Source organism: Neofelis nebulosa, chromosome 17 (genome assembly GCF_028018385.1).
Source record: "Neofelis nebulosa isolate mNeoNeb1 chromosome 17, mNeoNeb1.pri, whole genome shotgun sequence".
NCBI lineage: Eukaryota > Metazoa > Chordata > Mammalia > Carnivora > Felidae > Neofelis > Neofelis nebulosa.
The window spans coordinates 32,638,781-32,657,505 of record NC_080798.1 but is presented as its reverse complement, the minus strand read 5'-3'; the positions used below and the strand labels follow the sequence as shown (position 1 = coordinate 32,657,505).

Sequence of the window (18,725 nt, the reverse complement as noted above, 5' to 3'; positions counted from 1 at the left end):
CTTTCCTTGTCTCACTTCCTCCTGTCTTCCTCTTTCCTACTGCTGTTCCCTTCACTTCCCATACTGAAGATCAGCTCTCGAGTCTTTACATCAGAATCCCCGCTCTCAAGTCTTCATCTCAGAATCCCCTTTTGCGGGGGGGCGGGGAGTGGGAACGCACACTAGGTCTATCTCACGTAACCAGTCGCCGAGGCCTGTGCGTTTTCATTTGAGATCCTCTCTCCATGGCTGCAGTTCAACAGGGCCAACCTGAGCTGATGCAAAAAATAAATGGATGGATGAACGAACGAATAAATAAAAGAAGCAAACAACAAGGACAAAACTCACACATACATAAATTTGTTGGTGAACATGTGCCCCCCCTCCCCAATTGTTAACACAGTTGCAAACTCAAAACCAAGAAAAGAAAATCCACAGGTGTCGGACACAGACAGGATACTCAGCTGCAGTGATAAGAGGAAGGTGAAACGAAAAGGCTCCTATGTGAATCGGAAGGACAGAGAGGCCTTAGCAGATGAAGTTTGAAGCTCTGTGAGTGGGACCATGTAGGTCTGAGCCCCATGAGTGCCAGAAGCAGGAACCAGGCTGCCTGCCTAAAGCCAGGGGTCCTGAGAAGCTTATCTAGTAACCTCAGAGTCAAGGACTAAAGAAATCATCCACTAGTCTAAGGGGAAGAGCAGAGAAGCTTGTAATTTTCCAAGGCCATGCAAGTAATAGGAATCACTCAAAAGAAATGGAGATTTGTGCCACAAATAGTGTAAGGCCTGGTACCATTACTCAGATACCTCAAACTAAGAATTTTTCCTAAAATCTCATCCACAATTGGTAAATGTAAAAACACCACACAGGGATGCTCGAGAGCACATGTAACTTCCACAGACTCCCCTTTCTCTCTTATCTCCACAAGGAAGACTTTACAGAGAGAATAAAAAGACAAGAAACCACAGAAGGAAGCCAACCACAGGAGAGGGGGCAAATGGGGAAATTTGCATCTCCAGAACTAGAACAGAACAACAATCTGAAAAGACTTTATTTATTTTTCGTTTATTTATTTATTTTGAGAGAGAGAGAGAATCCCAAGCAGGTGCTGCACTGTCAGCACAGAGCCAGACACAGGGCTCGATCTCACAGACTGTGAGAGCTGGACACTTAACCTACTGAGCCACGCAGGCGGCCCTGAAAAGGTTTTAAAATGAATATTGTAAAACATTCCAGGACATGAGAAAAGGAATATTAACACAAACCAAGAATAAAACTATTTGAAAATGGTCAGATTTGGGAGGAAAATTCTAAAAGTGAAAAAAAAAAAAAGTCCTTAGGATGAAAACCTAATAGGCCTATAAGTAGATGTGGCTGATGGGAGAATAAGCAAACTGGAAGACAGATCAGAGGAAATCACTCAGAATATAACCAAAAGATAGAGATGGAAAATATGAAAATTGATTACATAAAAAGGGTCTACATGTTTCTTAAGAGCTCCAAATGGAAAAAAAAAATAGAGTAAAAGGCAAAAAGATAATAGTTAAGAATTTCCATTATCTAAGACATGAATCTTCAAATTAAAAAGTATACCAGGTGCCATGCTGTACAGTTAGAAATAAGCCCATTTTAAAACATGGTAGCTGAACTGCAGAATATCAGCCTCAAAAACTAACAGAAAGAAAAAGAACACATTACCTACTACTAAGAGCATACTTCTCGAAAGCAGGGCAGAACATAGCTATTGTGTTATAAATGCAAGGATAGATGCTCGGGAAAAAAATGCACTTAAATGCTGACAGAGGCACTATCATTCCAGAGTGAAAGTAAAATAAAGTCAGCTTCAGGCATTGAAAGACTATTTTGGCAAATAATACTTTGTCAAGTAGTATGTGAAGATTCACTTTGGCACAAAAGGAAAAGAAGTAAAATGCAGTATTTAAGAAAGTGATAAATGTTTTAGTAAAGCTAAATAAACCTGCAGTAACATAGTTTAAAATGTCTCCTTTATGGGGCTCCTGGTTGGATCAGTCAGTAGAGCATGTGACTCCTGATCTCCAGATTGTAAATTCAAGCCCTGTGTTGGGTGTAGAGATTACTTAAAAATAAATCGTTTTGGGGGCGCCTGGGTGGCTCAGTTGGTTAGGCATCTGACTTTGGCTCAGATCATGATCTCACAGTTCGTGGGTTCGAGCCCCACATCAGCTTCTGTGCTGACAGCTTGGAGCCTGGACCCTGCTTCGGATTCTGTGTCTCCCCCTCTCTCAGCCTCTCCTCTGCTCATGCACTCTCTCTCTCTCTTCTCCAAAATAAATAAACATTGAAAAACATTTTTTAATTTTTTTTTTTGAACGAGAGCTTGAGCAGGGGAGGGACAGAGGGAGAGGGAAAGAGAGAATCTTAAGCAGGCTCCATGCTCAATGCAGAGCCCAATGTGGAGTTCCATGTGGGTCTTCACATGGGGCTTGATATCATGACCTTGAGATCATGATGAATCTTAAAGGGGCAGAGCCCGGGTGGCTCAGTCAGTTAAACATCCAACTCTTGATCTCCGCTCAGGTCTTGATCTCAGGGTCTTTATTTCAGGATCCTGAGTTCAAGCCCTGCATTGGGCTCCACACTGGGCATGAAGCCACTTAAAAATTAAAATAAAATCAAATCTTGGGGCGCCTGGGTGGCTCAGTCAGTTGAGCGTCCGACTTCAGCTCAGGTCAAGATCTCGTGGTCCGTGAGTTCGAGTCGGGCTCTGTGCTGACCGCTCAGAGCCTGGGGCCTGTTTCAGATTCTGTGTCTCCCTCTCTCTCTGACCCTCCCCTGTTCATGCTCTGTCTCTCTCTGTCTCAAAAATAAACGTTAAAAAAAAATTAAAAAAAAATCAAATCAAATCTTGAAAAAAGTCTCCTCTATGAATATTTAAAACTAAGGTAGAAATAAATTTCTGAGTCATAAAACCGTGGATGATGGGAGAACAGATCAGAGTTAAAGCACATATTATTCAAAAAGAGGTGTTATTGATTAATTCTAGAGTTTAATTTAGGTGTTACTGTTAAGGTAGGGATAATAATAAAAGATGGAAATCTAATGCATAACTTGTACACCAATAGAAGAAAAATGTAAACATGGAAACTGGACTGTTACCCACCAAATCATGACAGAGTAGCTTTTTCTTGGGTGAGAGAAGTAATGATTACAATCAGGAAGAGCCAGGGTGGGAGGACAAACATTATCTGACATGGTCTATATATATTTTTTAAGTTTATTTATTTATTTTGAGAGAGAGAGAGAGTATGAGCAGTGGAGGGGCAGAGAGGGAGAGAGAATCCCAAGCAGGCTCTGCATGGTCAGCGCAGAGCCCAACGCGGGGCTTGAACCCACGAACCGTGAGATCATGACCTGAGCTGAAACCAAGAGTTGGATGCTCAGCTGACTGAGCCACCCAGGCGTCTCGTGTTCTCTATTTTTAAAACACTTAGAAAAAGAAAGAAATGGCACATGCTTTGTATCTGCCTTTATTCCTTTGCCTATGGGATAGGATGCAGATTTTCCCCTGATATTCAAGGTCCCCCATGAGATGCCTTTATTTTCCCCAGCCAGTTTAGCTCCCCCTCCCAGCACACATTTTCCCTTTGCATCGGGCCAACCTCCTCCTTTTTCATCCATCCTCTTCTTTAGGGTGTATGATCCAAGTCCTGCCAATCCTTAAAGCCCCTTCTTCGTATCCCCCAGTGTTGACAACAGCAAATCGAATTATCTGTGGCACATAATGCAAATGATATTCTGTTAACTCCCTTATATGTATATAACTGTCCTATATTTTATCTCTCCTCTGTCATTGTTTTCTTTTATTCAGTAATCTCCCTTAAAAGATTATAGAATATTTATCAGAGGTCAAGAACTATGGTGGTTATTCCCTGCCCTGGAATCCCTTATGGAATGTTCCACAGCTAAGCACATAGTAAATGCTCATAATGTGTTCACTAAATTGAAAGCAGTCCCTCTGGTGGAAAGACAATGGGGAAGAGAAAAGGGAACAAAGGAAAATTTGACCATTCTTTAGTAGATAAATTGCACAGACGAAACAATCATATAAGTCCCTCATTTCAGGGTTCTTTTATCAACCTCAGTGAACTAGAGTATATTTGAGATTCAGAAAATGTTGGTTAAGAACACGGGACTTTGGTGCCAGGCAGACCTGTTCTGAATATCAGTTTAGCCATGTTATTACTATCTTTATGGCTGTGGACAAGTGACTTAAGTAGTTTCGGTCTTAATCGTGTCATGTGTTATAAAGGGGAAAATAGCTGAACGCATCAAATGAATAAGAAACAAACTTTTGTTGTGTCAGGCCCTTGGAGGCTCTAAAGTTGTCTGTTCCTGGGGCGCCTGGGTGGCTCGGTTGGTTAAGCGTCCGACTTCGGCTCAGGTCACGATCTCGTGGTCCGTGAGTTCGAGCCCCGCGTCGGGCTCTGTGCTGACCGCTCGGAGCCTGGAGCCTGTTTCCGATTCGGTGTCTCCCTCTCTGTCTGCCCCTCCCCTGTTCACGCTCTGTCTCTCACTGTCTCAAAAATAAATAAACGTTAAAAAAAAAAATTCAAAGTCGTCTGTTCCTGTAGCAAAACCTAGCCCATCCTGACTAATGCAATGCATGAAAGGTCACACGTTTCCACCTCTACCTGAGAAAAAAACTACTGAAAACCGTGCCTCAGAACTCACCTGCTCTGGCTCAAAAATTCTTCTGTCCAACCTGATGCGGCTGCCGTTCTCGCCGGATGTTAGAAGCAAGACGCTAGAGGAGATCACCTGAATTCAGCACTGAGCCCAGGGAGCAGGGAGAATGGTCAGACTGTACAAAGAAAAGTTAGGGAAATCAGGGAAATCCTGAACAGAGGCTAAGGGACCCTGGGACCACCTAGGATCAGTGGAATGAATTATGTTCACAAAAAGCCTTTGACGTCATGCCTGTATCATAGAGACGCTTTTCCGGTGTATTATAGTTTTCATGACATTTTTATTTTGCTTATTCATTTTCTTTATGTTATTATCCATGCTTTTTCTTGACTACCCTTAAAAAAATGCTTACTATCTCCCAAGCATCATAGGGAACACTTTAAGTACGCAGCAGGTCCCCTAACGCTCCCAGCATCCCTCGGAGCCCACAGACTCTGTCCCATCGCTGCAGATGGGGACGGGGCTGTGCTCAGGGACTTGCAACCACCCCAGGTTTCATCTGGTGACAGCAGCAGAGTGTCCCGTGAGCCCAGCCCGTGTAATGCCAGAGTGCCCGCAGCACTGACCCTCTCCACGAGTTAGCAGAACACGGGCTGACCCTCAACAAAGACTCAATTATGTTTCGGGAAAGTCTGCTCCAAAAGGCTGCAAAACACGTGTGACATTTAGGAAATTTTTATCCAAAAAAAAAAAAAAAAAAGAAAGAAAAAAAAGAAAAGAAAAAAGATTCTACTTTAACAAGTGTTGGAGCTTCAAAGGATACAAAGCTTGGGTTATCAGGAAAAGCCACATGTGGGAAGCAGTTCTCTCTCTCCCGTTGCTAGCAAAACGAGACAGTCTTGAATTTCAATGATCTTATAAATGCAACCAGAGTGATAAATATAAATATATTAAAGCTCTTTCATTTCGAACAAGGACTCTGTATTCTTTGGCCATATACCTTTTTTTTTCCTTTTTCTTTCTTTCTTTCTTTCTTTCTTCTTTCTTTCTTTCTTTCTTTCTTTCTTTCTTTCTTTCTTTCTTTCTTTTTTTCTGCCTCTTTCAAACAGAAACAACTGATGAGTCATCTCTTGGTTCTTTACAAGGCAAAAAGAAGGGTCTTTGCCTGGAGTAAAAGGAGCAGAGAAGAACCAAGGTGGGAATCCCCTGGCGGTTTCATCGCTTACCGAAAGTCCTGCCCCGGTGACATCTCGGGGGGGGGGGGGGGGCTCAACTGCCCTGCCCCGGACACCCACACTTCCTCCCATGAGCCGCAAGCAAGATTTCAAGTGCATTGGACATCTGCCTTTTGTTCTCATGTTTGCTCGGCCGTGCAACCGGTAAACGAACACGGTTTTCATAGAAGTGCGGCGCTGTGGTTTCAACACCACGGTGGCAGCTCCAGGGTTCTCCAGGGGGACTCTTAAGAACGGAGGGTCCCTTTCCCTGAGCTTGGGATTTCCACACACCACCCCCCACCCGCTTGTCGCGGGTGCTATGTGTTCCCGTCCCTCCAGAGCCATTCCGATCCGCCAGAAGCGGGGGCGAGTACAGATGCTTATTATCAGGGCTGCTTCTGACAATTCCTAATGTAATCCATATACTACACATACATTCTAGTTACACAATTTATGAGGTATAACAAGGGGAGAGAAGTGGAGCTAGGATCTAATTGTGACTGATGTAAAACAGACATGGAGAATGAATGGCCTTACAACATTTTCTTTGAAGTTTGTTAAAAGCAGTAAAGTGATATTCACTATAAGTGAAACCTGCTGTTACAGATATCCACAGGCCCGGGGAGCATTTTCTCTTTGCTTCATTTCTCGGATTGCAATTTGCCGCTCGAAGGTTTTGAAAGATCTTCTTTATCGACGTGCGATGGGAGAGAAAGAGCGGAAAAGTCCGGGAGCGCGGACTACGGGCTCATCCTGCGTCCGCCCTGGGCGACAGGGCTGCCTCATGAGCTGCGGAGCACGCAGGAATGTGTGAGTTTCATTTCTTTTCAAGCCAGAGGACAATAATAAGTGTGATAATAATATAACCTGCTAACATATGAATCAATTCATAAAATAAGATGAAACAAATAATATGATGATAATGAACATAATAATGAAACCCGTCTGGGTTGTAGTTGTCTTTTTGGCAATTTTTATGGAGGAGGGGGCCCATGAAGGCGGAGTGCCAAGGGCCCACAGATTTCATAACGTGGCTCTGCTCTTATAACTTGACTCATTTAATTCTCCTAATTCTAAAAGACTGGAGGACATAGGGAAAGTGATGCTGCCAAGACTCCAGAGATTTTTCTAAGGTTCTAAAACCAGAAAGCAGTACAGCCAGGGTTTAAGACAACTGTCTAACAGGGGGCGCCTGGGTGGCTTAGCCGTTAAGCGTCCGACTGCGGCTCAGGTCATGATCTCACGGTTCGTGGGTTCGAGCCCCGCATCAGGCTCTGTGCCGACAGCTCTGAGCCTGGAGCCTGCTTCGGATTCTGTGTCTCCCTCTCTCTCTGCCCCTCCCCCACTCATGCTCTGTCTGTTTGTCTCTCTCTCTCCCTAAAAAATAAATAAACATTAAAAAAAAAAAGACAATTGTCTCACTCTTCCCATGGAGAAGATGGTGACACATAGGCAATTCTACATGGGGACACCTGATGTGGGGAATGAAAAGTGTCCCTTGTATATTTGGCAACAAAGAAAGGAATGGCCAATCAACTCTGAGGTTGGCATGTGTTTTTCCACACAAGACAGGAAGATATCTCGAACTATATGTAACACAGATGTCCCCAAGTTCACCTGTTCAAGGTCAGGACTTCTCTTTAGTGATCAAACACATAATGCTCTAAGCGCCCGCAGGAAGTCCAGGCTCCATGCTGTCCCTGTCGCCTTCCCGATCTTTCTACTGGGATCCCCAAAGACCGTTTCTATGTTCCACTAACGGGTCCTGGTTAATACGCAGAGTCTCGGCTGGCTGCCTCTCACCAGAGAAGTTCTCCTCACTCATGGACGTATGCCCCCACCCTATTCTCCAAAGCACAGCTAAGACAGAGCTGGGACTTCCAGTCCGGTCTTTACTGAAGTCTTGGGGGCTCAACACAAAGGGTAACATACGACTAATACCTAGGTCGACCAAGCATCCCCAGTTTGGCCAGGACTCAGGGATTTCCCATGAATTTTCGGTTTTAAAAGCAGGACATTCCCAGGCAAACAAGGATGAATGTTCACCCTATTAATACTACAGGTGTCTCTTTAAAAAAACCCTTTTTTAAAAAGTTTATTTTAGACTGGGGCCTGAGGAGCCCAGGAAGATAGAGAAGGCCTCCAAAGCAGGTTCCACACACTCAGGACGGAGCCCAATGGGGGGCTCGATCCCACGACCCGGGGATCATGACCCGAGCTGAAATTAAGAGACGGACACTCAACTGACTGACCCACCCAGGTGCTCACCACAGGTGTCTCTCGAACCCACAGCCCTGACTTGACCTCACTTCGGGCCTCATCTTGGCCATTAGCCTACCTCAGCTTGGCTAAGCCAGTTTGTCCCCATCCCTGTAATCTCTAAGCATGCTCTTTCCTCTTACTCCAGACTCAACCTTTCTTGGCCTTAGAAAGAGCAAAAAATCTCTCCTCCCATTTACGACTAACCTCCTTTCCTGCTTCAGCCTGGTCAAGAACAGGGACATCTCTTCCCTTGTGACGTAAGACTTGTGCTTTTCCGGGAGCATTTTATGATTTTGAAAAAGACAAAAACACTCTTAGAAACTAGGAATAAAGGAAGGCTTTTTCGATCTGATAAAAGCATCCTTGAGAATCCTATCACTTTAATAGTGAAAGGCTAAACACTTTCCTCTGAGGACTGGGTACAAGATACAAATGCACTATTCCACATCTGCACAACAGTGTGTTGGAGATTTTAGCCGGTACAATTAAGGCAGGAAACAGAAATAAAAAATATATAGATCAAAAAGGAGTAAGTAAATAGTAAATCTGTTCTTATTCACAGACATCTTGATTATGCACACAGCAAATCCTAAAGTAGCTACAAAACCAAGGGCCAAAATAAACACATTTAGCAAGGTGCTAGGGTACAGGGTAAATTTATAAAACTTAATTGTATTGTCATATACTAGTAGCAAAAATTTGGAAAATAAAGTAAAAATTTTTACAATATCATAAAAAATATATGCTTAAAAATACATTTAATAAAAATGTGTAAGACCACCGTACTGAAAACTATAAAATATTGCGGAGAAAACTGAACTTAAATAAATGGAGAGATGTAATGTCTATGGATCTGAGCACTCGATATTGTTAAGATGTCACTTCTCCCCAGACTGATCTCTAAATTAAATGAACCACAATAAAAATCCCAACAGTCTTTTGGTCTAGATTGGCAAACAGATTATAAAACTCAAGTGGAAATGGAAATGGTTACAACAACCTCAAAAATAAGAACAAGTTTGGAAAACTCATACAGCTTACTTCTAAGACTTACGAAGAGGTACAGTAACAAATGTAGTGTGGGATTTAGTGTAAGAATAGGCTGATTAATTAAACACAATAGAGATTCCAGAAATAAACCCACAATGACACAGTCAACTGGTTTTTGACAACAGCACCAAAATAATCAATAAAGGAAAACATTTAACAATTGCCATTGGAAGAGCTGGATATCTCGTGGGGACAAATGAGCTTTGACCCTTATCTCACACCATATACAAAAATTAATTCCAGATGAATCACAGACCTAATTATAAAAGCCAAAACTATCAAGTTTCTAGGAGAGAATATAGGAGAAAATTTTCATGACCTTGGGGTAAAGACTTCTTGGAAAAGATACTGCAAGGAATAACCATAAAATTTAAAGCAACAATACGTAATATTTCATCAAAAGTTAAAAATTTTTACTCATCAAATCCCACCATCAAGGACATGAATAAACAAAGTACAGGCTGGAAGAAAACATTTACAAAAAATATATGTGGCATAGAACTTATACCTAGACTATATAAAGGACTTTTACAATTCCTTACTAACAAGACAATGCAACTTTTAAAATGTGCAAAAGACTTGAACAGACAAATCACAATAGAAAAGGTACAAATGGCCAATAAGCATACGAAAAAACGTTCTACATCATCAGTCATCAGAAAAATAGTAATTAAAACCATAGTGAGATACCACTACATCCCCAACAGAGTAACTAAAATCTTAAAAGACTGGTAATACCGAATGTTAATGAGAATGTGGAGTGACCAGAATTTGAATACATCACTGGTGAGAATTTAGTACGGTACAACCACTTGGAAAACTCTGGAATTTTCTTGTAGAGCTAACCATACACCTGTTCTGGGTTGAGTAATTCAAGTCCTAGCTCTATACTTAAAATTCATCAAAACTTTGGTTCATAAAAAGGTGTATAGAGGCGTGTTCAGAGCAGCTTTATTTATAAGAGCCCCAAATGAGAACCACCCAAACGTCCATCCGCTGGAGACTGGGTAAACAAACTGATATATTCGTAGAATGAAATACTACCCAGAGGGACCTGGCTGGCTCAGTCTGAGAAGCATTCTCCTCTTGATCTCAGGGTTGTGAGTTTGAGCCCTATGTTGGGTGTAGAGATTACTTAAAATAAATAAATAAACTTAAAAAAGGGAAATAGTACCGAACAATAAGAGGGAAAGATCTATGTGAACAAATCTCAGAAACGTACTGAACAAAAGAAGTCAGACAGCAGAAGTATGATTCCATTTATACCAACTTTTATATCAGGTAAAACTAGCCTATGGTACAAGATATACACACGTGACAAGGGAAAATATGTTTACACAAAAACTTGTACACGAGGGTTCATAGCAGGATTATGTATAAAAGCAAAAACAACTCGAATATCCATCAACTGATGAGTGGGCAAACAACAAGGTATAACCATACAATGAAATATTATTGCCATATAAAGAAAGTACTGACACATGCAACAGTATGGATAAATCCTGAAAACATCATGTTAACTGAAAGCCGGACACAAATGCCACATATCACATGATTCCCTTTACATGAAATGACCACAATAGGCCAATCTATGGAGACAGGAGGTAGATTCGTATTTGCCAGGGGGTGGGAGGAGAGGGGAATGGGGGGGGTGACTGCTGACAGATACATGGTTTCTTTTTTTCCAGAGTATTGCAAAAATATTCTGGAATGAGATCTACGATCCTATGCCGATATAACAGTAAACACTCTTTAGAAAATATGATGGTTTAAACAATCATAATTAAAAAATTTAACAAAAACGCAAACTGCTCAGGACCCGTGTAAGGAAAGTTATTAAACTCTACTGAGGAGCATAGAAATAACCTTAACTCAAGAGGGCACTTTATCTTTGCATGAGTGGACTCAGTCTTATGAAAATATCACTTCTCTCCAAATTCATACGCATACCTGGTTCCAAAGGAAACGCCAGTAAGGTTTTTGGTTTTGTTTTTTTAAAGCTTTTTTATTTGTTTGTTTGTTTATTTATTTATTTGTGAGAGAGAGAGAGGGAGGGGCAGAGAGAGAGGGAGAGAGAATCCCAAGCAGGCTCCGCGGTGCCAGCACGGAGTCTGGGGCTCGATCCCACGAACCGTAAAAGATCGTGACCTGATCTGAAATCAAGAGTTGAACACTCAACCGACTGAGCCACCCAGCTGCCCCCTATGAAACTTAAAAGAAAAATGATTCTGGGGCGCCTGGGTGGCGCAGTCCGTTAAGCGTCCGACTTCAGCCAGGTCACGATCTCGCGGTCCGTGAGTTCCAGCCCCACGTCGGGCTCTGGGCTGATGGCCCGGAGCCTGGAGCCTGCTTCCGATTCTGTGTCTCCCTCTCTCTCTGCCCCTCCCCCGTTCATGCTCTGTCTCTCTCTGTCCCAAAAATAAATAAAAAACGTTGAAAAAAAAATTAAAAAAAAAAAATAAAATGATTCTTTTTTTAAAAATTTATTTATTTTTGAGAGAGAGAGCGAGAGAGAGAGAGAGCGCGCACACACATGAGCGGGGGAGGGTCAGAGAGAGAGGGAGACCCAGAATCTGAAACAGGCTCCAGGCTCTGAGCGGTCAGCACAGAGCCCGACGCGGGGCTTGAACTCACAAATTGTGAGATCGTGACCTGAGCCAGAGTCGGATGCCCAACCAACTGAGCCCCCCAGGCTCCCCAGAAAGAAAACTGATTCTAAAAGTGCTCCGGAAATATAAATATGCAAGAATAGCCAGGAAAAGAATGATGAAAATAAACTTTCTTCTACCAGGTATAAAAATTAACTAATTAAAGTTGGTACAGAACAGATGCAGGATGAGGGAGGTCCAGATGAACGCAACTGAGAGCCAAGACCAAAACCAAGCACGAATATGGATTGAGACAAAGAAAAGGTAGCTTTGGAATAATTGGAAAAAGACTGGACTGTTCACCGAACAATTTGGGGACAACTGACCATCTGTAAACAAAATTTACAAAATGCACGCCCGACAGTACAAGAAAGTGAAGGCGGATTAAAGGTTACGTATAAAAACGACACCATGAAAGTCCTAGAAAAATAGGTCATTTTGTTAACTTTGATTAGAGAAGGCTTTTGAGGAGGAGTTTTGAGGTATATCAGCAAAACTAGACACTAAAGAGGGAAAGGATTAACTCCTTAAAAATGAAAAACTTCTATAGGACAGAAACCTTAAAATTAAAAGACAAACATTGGGCAAAAGCCCTTGCCACCTATGTGACAGACAAAATGGCAATTGTCTTCAATGTGTGATTACTTGTAAGACTGTTTTTACCTGAGGTGACAGTGGTCCAATTCAAATACTGCTAAAGCATACAAGGGAATTTTCTAGCTCCTGTAACAGTAAAGTCCAGGGCTGGTGCCCTGCAGCTCTCTTCTTAAGGAAGCCATGTTGCTTACCTGTACCTCAGTGCCTCCTACCAGTTTAATGGTCTCCCGGGCAAGAGAGCTGCTTCTCTGAAGCTCTAGGAGAAAAGCTTTTGGAAGGATTTTGGCCCAGATGGCGTCACATGGCCATCACTGAAGTAGCCTGTGGCTGGAGGAGGGTTACTTTCTCTTTTGTTCTTGGGTTCTAGTGGTTTATCCATCCATGTCTCTGGCCAGGCCTGGGTCATATGCTACCCCTGTGGCAGGGAGAGGGGTAAGTCAGCGCCATACAAAATATCCGGAATGCATTTTTCATAATGCAGAGTGATTCTCTTACCAGAAGAAAGGAGAAGGAATGTGAAGGGGCAAAGCCAGCAGATTTTCACTAACATATATAATGAGTTCTCACAAATCAATAAGAAATAGTATTCTCAAAATGACATGAAAAGCCATGGAGATTCATCGTTAGTTAAATATACTCTTCCTGAACCCTGTTCTTTTGTATTTCTGCTGAAGGCTTTCCAAGGTTGTGGTTAGCTGATTTTTTTTACAAATTAAGCGATAATATTTTATCACAAGATACTAATATGTTATAATAAGCTTCTTGCCTCTGAGGTTAATATGTAGAGTATAGGAATCTTCTGATGACAATGTTTTAATTCAAAGGAGTGTCTCTAGTTGTCAGAATTTGAGGCATGATGACTAAGTACAGTCCCTCAGGCAGAATGAATGCTTAAATCTTTATTTCACCAAAGTTCAATAAGTCTTCCTTCTTTCATCTTTGAAAAGTGAGGGAGGAACTTGTTCTTAGTACTTTAAAAAAAAAAATAACCTATAATTTTACATTCATGTTTCTACTATAAGTTTTGGGAGCCGAACATGACCGATTTTGTTTTAAATTTAGTTTGTCTCGCTGAAAGAAAAATTAAGCTATTATTTCAATATGTTTTACATCTTTTTATGGCTAGAATTTTTACCTATTAGATTTCACATTACTGCTTTTTAAAAATGTCAGCTGTGTGTGTTAGACCCACGCGAGACCATTCATAGAAGATAAAAAGTTTAACTTTCGAGCGTAGCTCGTGAGCGTAGCTCGTGCTGGTGAGAGGGCCTGGGTGGATTTAGAAGTACTCCCTGCTTGACAGAGTACAGCTATAGAGAGTTCAAGAAACTTATGTCCCGGCACTCGAATCCTCAGGCAATAGGTGTTTCATCTCCGGATGAATAAATGGTCACTACCATGAACCGAAAGAGTAAGGAGCTTCGAGTTCCTTGCTGGCTCTCTGTGGCCCTCATCCTGGGGGGATTTATCCACGGCTGTTTCTTTCCTCTACTAATCTCTGTGAACCCCACAGAGGGCTATGATTTATTTACTACTAATTCCCTGGGATCCGCTCTGGGCCTATCGCGGAAGGACTCACTGAATATTTGTTGAATGAATGAATGAGCAAATGAACAAGTTGCTGAACGGTCATATGGTTTCCCAACCCTCTTGTTGAACCAGTGCTCACCTGTCAGGATGGAACAGTGTGCAAGTCAGAACTAGAAGCCCCACAGGCTAACTCCGTGGATGGCAAAGCGACACATTTCATCGACTTGAAATCTATTAAAAGATCATCCTTCACAAATTCTTTCAAGCTTCTTAAGAAGAGGATATTCTGTCATCATAGGTGCCCCGGCCACGAATTTCAAAATTTCGTCTTTGAGAAAACATGAAATATTATACCAACTTAGATAAAAATCTTTGGGCTACCTTTTTTGGTCATTCATGCATATATATTGTCAAAGATGAAACAGAGCTGTGAAAGGTGGTGACCAAGAGGGAATGTGATTTAATTCAAGGGAATTAAAGGGTAGAAAGGGAAGCAATGAACATAGGGAAATTTGCTGAATATTTTTCTGTGCTTGGAAAACAGTATCACCTGATGTGTACCCAACGCTGGAACAGAATGAAACATCAGTTCGATTCAGAAAGTATTTCGAGGGGCGTCTGGGCGGCTCAGTCGGTTAAGCGTCCAACTTCGGCTCAGGTAACGATCTCGTGGTCCGTGAGTTTGAGCCCCGCGTCGGGCTCCATGCTGACAGCTCAGAGCCCGGAACCTGCTTCGGATTCTGTGTCTCCCTCTCTCTCTGCCCCTCCCCGGCTCGTGCTCTGTCTCTCTCAAAATTAAATGAACATTAAAAATTTTTTTTCTAAAAAAGTATTTTGACGATTTGTTTTTGTTTCAATTTGTTTTTGTTTTTGTTTTTTTAAGAAAAAATTTAGATTCAGCTCTCTGTGAGTGATCCTTGGGTATCTATTTCCGTTCAGTGAAACTTTGCTATTTCAAAGTGAGTAGGATGAACAGTGGGATAGAGCGTAGCTGGTGGTCCGCCAAGATGATCTTTCATTCCGGTGTGGGTTGTTGCTGCGGTGGTTATCATTCGCGTTTTGGTGTAAATCTCACGCCTCCAGTGCTGAGGCGGGACTCGGGGTTCCCTTCCGGAACAGGAAATGGAGACCCCAGATGAGAGCGAATGGAGCAGACTCCTTAAGTCAGAAACGTCCGCTGAAGAAAGAAAGTTTTCCATGGGGTCCTGCTGTGGTCCAGGGGCCCATCATCCAATTCTGAGCTAAAAGAATACAGACGACCCGTCGGGCTTTCAGCAGTGGCTCATTGAGACCCTTCCTCTCTAAGCTCAGTATTGACCAAGAAGTAGCTACAAGAATCCGACAGATGGAGATCAAAGCATTTTTACTGCTGGCATCATTCAGTTTCGAAAATATGACTGGCATCTGTGGCCCCCATGATTGGGCTTCCACACCTGGCCTGTCAGGCCCTCCTGCAAGACAAGGTGTTGGGCCAGACGCTTTGTAAGGCAGGCACTTTCTCGGTCAAATGTAAATGGGATCACTGTCTCCCATCTAGACTCTTAAAATTAGATAAGGGGCGCCTGGGTGGCTCGGTCAGTTAAGCGTCCAGCTCTTGATTTCAGCTCAGGTCGTAATCTCATAGAATCCCACGGTTCGTGAGTTTGAGCCCCGCATCGGGCTCCGCGCTGACGGTGCGGAACCTGCTTGGGATTCACTCTCCCTCCCTCCCTGCCCCTCCCCCGCTCTCTTGCTCTCTTTTTTCAGAACAAAGAAACCTAAATTTTTTTCTTTTAAATCGCATTAGATCAGACCAACAAACATGAACTTCAGGAGCTCTGGTACCAACCAGAGGCTGGGACCATTGGGATTATTTCTTGAGCACTTCATGCGATCACACCCTGTATTAGAAGCCCTGTATTAGGGCTGATCCCTGGGGTTACAAATAGAAATAATCCTCAACCCCTATCTTTGGGGGAGGGAGGCGCATAGAGATATTGTATGATACGCCCAGGTAAACCGGCTCGTCGAGACACAGAGACAGGCCCAAGATGAGGGCCATCGGGGTGTCACTGAGCCTAGGTCTTGAACGAAAGCAGCAGGAAGAAGAAGGTTCCTTTGTAGCAGCAGGGCCCGCTCTGGCAAGGCCCCGGGCCTGGTGTGGAGGGGAACAGGAGGCACAGCAGGCCGGGCCTGGTCTGGGGAAGGCTTTGTAAGACGGAGGAAGAAGTTCAAGCTTCATCAGCCGAGGTCTCAAGCGGAGGCGTAACTCGCTCCGGTTTTTTTTATTAGGGAGATAACTCTGCATTGGAGGGATGGGATTCCTTCTTAGCAAAGTTAATCCTTAAAGGGCAATAGGCGTTTGGCCGCTGAGAAGCCTGGCTTTTAGCATAGTTTTTGGAGGGTCTCGAGTGATATTGATGTAATTGAGCTTTTAGCAAAAAAAAAAAAAAAAAAAGATGAAATCGTAATAGCCGGTATGTTTAAAATGAAAGGAACGTGATTTGCCTGATAATAATGCAACCTCCCCCCCCCCCAAAATGAATCTTTAATTCAACTTATGAATCTTTAATGCCAAGATCGCAGCATAATACTTTGAAATGGAAACTCGAGACGCGAGCCTTGCGAGATCAGCCCTACCGTGGGTTTGGGGCAGACAAATTGAGCCGTATGAACTACTGACACCTGCTGGTGGCAGCAAATGTGTCCTGTTCGCCTGTTCAAAACAAGAGGGAAATGAATCAATGGCATTAAAAGGGAACAACGCGGGCAGCCCAGAAGGAAGGGACGGTGGGTGCAATGGCCCCGGTCCTGGAGGCCACCTGGCGGGACCCCTCCTGCCTGTCGGGAGGGAGAGGCGGCAGAGGGAGCCCTGGGGGAAAGGGGACCAGCCCGTCACTGCTCCCGGCGAGAGGGCCCGAGCGAGGGCACTTCTGACCGATTTAAAACCAAAAGGTAGATTACCGACATAGGTGTTCCAGAATGTCCGCTGGCAGTTTCGGAAGGAAATAGGTTTCATTGTTCAGCGCTGAACACCCAGCCTAATACATGCTTTCTCAGAATCATCTTTCAGCTCTAGAAGGCCTTTTGAACCTTCCAGAACCCTTCCACGTATGGGGTTGTGTTTAATACAAACAGCGGCAACTCAAGGGAGGAACCACCCAGAGTCACTGTATTTCTCACTTGTGCTTCCCTATTTACGTGATTGAAAAAGTCACGAGGAGGGACGCCTGGGTGGCTCAGTTGGTTAAGCGTCGGACTTCAGCTCGGGTCATGATCTGGCGGTTCCTGAGTTGGAGCCCGGGGTCAGGCTCTGTGCTGACAGCTCAGGGCTGGAACCCACTTCAGATTCTGCGTCTCCCTCTCTGTCTGCCCCTCCCCCACGCACTCTCTGTCTCTCAAAACTAATTAAACATTAAAAATAATAATAATAATAAAAATAAGTAAAAAGTCACGAAGACATTAGCCTGTGAGATATTAAATAGCAAACACCAGTCGACCAACAGCCGTTTTAGATGGGACACCGCTACCTACCACAAGAAGGAACGAAAAGAAACTTTTGGCTTCTGACTCATGGCAATGGCTCAGAAGCCAGACGGGAATTAAGCCTGGGTCCAGGCCTCAGTTTCCCTCTGGGTACAAGAAGACGGGCTCCAAAAGGTCTTGATTTTGATTGCTGTCCTGATGCCAACGGTTGACGTGCGCAACTTGCTGTTTTGCAAGAAGCAAAGCGCTCTCGTGTGGGTGGGCCCAGCGCTGTGCCCGCCGCCCCTCCTGGGGGAAGTCTGCCCTACAGATCCGGGCACCCAAGAGAGGTCAGAGCCCGAGCTCAGCCTGGCATCCACCTTGCGCCCGGCCGCCAGGCTGGCTGTTGGGCTGCAGGCAAGTCACTTGACCTTTCGGCCCTTCGAGTTTCTCAGACGTCAAACGACGATAATAAATCATCACAACCGCGATGGATTTCTGGGAGGGTTCGACGAGAGGCTGCCTCCCAATTCAGCTTACGTGCAGTAAGCTCTCGATACTTGGAGACTGTTAACTCTTATCATTTGATCATCATCAGCGCCTTGCCTAAGGGGCCGACCCGTTTGGGGAGCGTGGTTGCTCCGCCCTGAGCAGGACTGCCACCTGGCTGCCCTTGAACTTCCCCCGCCCCCCCCCCCCCCCCCTTCAGCGTGAGGAAGGATCTTTCCTCCGGTAGGCATGCGGTCCGGTTCACGGTAGCGGGGTTTGGGGTTCGCTCTCAGAGAGCAGGTGGGACTGTGAGGCCGGGGAGCCAGCTGGTGGCTGTCCCCAACCTCAGGCACGAGCTGAGGAACCTTGTCCGTGCTCCTAGCTTGGGAGGAGAGCAATTTCCGTGTGGCGCACGTTGCGGGCAAGGGTCTTCTCGGCTGACGCAGAGCAGGGCAATCACCGTTCGTGCTGAAATGCTGGAATAATTATTTAACACGTCTGATTTCATTTTCAAGCCCCCCCCCCTTTTTTTTTGCCATGTGTTAAAGCACATATTGTTGATCGAGAAGGGCTATTTTTGCTTTACCAAAGGCCAATCACACAGGTCAGTGGCGCCCCCGTGCTTCACCGCTATTCTTTGGGCATTAATTTTAATGTTTAAAATGCAAGTGCATTTTCCAAAGGCTGCATAAAGCACTAGATAAGTAGAAGACCACTGGCTTGGGAAGAATGAATGCCCAGCGAAGCCTTTCGCATACAGAGAATGCTGAATATCTGTGCCATTATTTACCATCAGAATCAGATATGGTTGTCTGACTGATGGACAATTTTTTCCCGACCT

General features: G+C 43.9%; 1 long non-coding RNA gene across 1 annotated transcript; it reads right to left on the bottom strand.

Moving 5' to 3' along the window:
• Window positions 1-3,488: 3,488 nt before the first annotated feature.
• LOC131499136 (uncharacterized) lies at window positions 3,489-17,816 on the bottom strand. The gene is made up of 3 exons (XR_009255737.1): window positions 17,465-17,816; window positions 4,693-4,822; window positions 3,489-3,730 (listed from the first exon to the last, which is right to left on the bottom strand). It is a non-coding gene; the product is annotated as an uncharacterized LOC131499136 (long non-coding RNA).
• Between the last annotated feature and the right edge of the window lie 909 nt (window positions 17,817-18,725).